Source organism: Chiloscyllium plagiosum, unplaced genomic scaffold (genome assembly GCF_004010195.1).
Source record: "Chiloscyllium plagiosum isolate BGI_BamShark_2017 unplaced genomic scaffold, ASM401019v2 scaf_21619, whole genome shotgun sequence".
NCBI classification, from domain to species: domain Eukaryota; kingdom Metazoa; phylum Chordata; class Chondrichthyes; order Orectolobiformes; family Hemiscylliidae; genus Chiloscyllium; species Chiloscyllium plagiosum.
The window spans coordinates 1-665 of record NW_025205725.1 but is presented as its reverse complement, the minus strand read 5'-3'; positions in this window follow the sequence as shown (position 1 = coordinate 665).

The following is a 665-nucleotide window of genomic DNA, read 5'->3' as shown; positions in this document are numbered from 1 at the left end:
TGCCAATCCCTCAGCACTGACCCTCCGACAGTGCGGCACTCCCTCAGCACCGACCCTCTGACAGTGCGGCACTCCCTCAGCACTGACCCTCGGACAGTATGCCAATCCCTCAGCACTGACCCTCCGACAGTGCGGCACTCCCTCAGCACCGACCCTCTGACAGTGCGGCACTCCCTCAGCACTGACCCTCCGACAGTGCCTGCTCCCTCAGCACTGATCCTCTGACAGTGCCCACTCCCTCAGCACTGACCCTCCGACAATGCGGCGCTCCCTCAGCACTGGCCCTCCGACAGTGTGGCGCTTCCTCTGCACTGACCCTGTGACAGTGCGGCACTCCCTCAGCACTGACCCTCCGACAGTGCCCGCTCCCTCAGCACTGATCCTCTGACACTGTCCGCTCACTCAGCACTGACCCTCCGACAGTGCAGCACTCCCTCAGCACTGACCCTCCGACAGTGCGGCACTCCCTCAGCACTGACCCTCCGACAGTGCGGCGCTCCCTCAGCACTGACCCTCCGACAGTGTGGCGCTCCCTCAGCACTGACCCAGTGACAGTGCGGCACTCCCTCAGCACTGACTCTCTGATAGATCAGCGCTCCCTCAGCACTAACCCTCTGACAGTGCCCACTCTCTCAGCACTGACCCTCTGACAGTGCCCGCTCCCT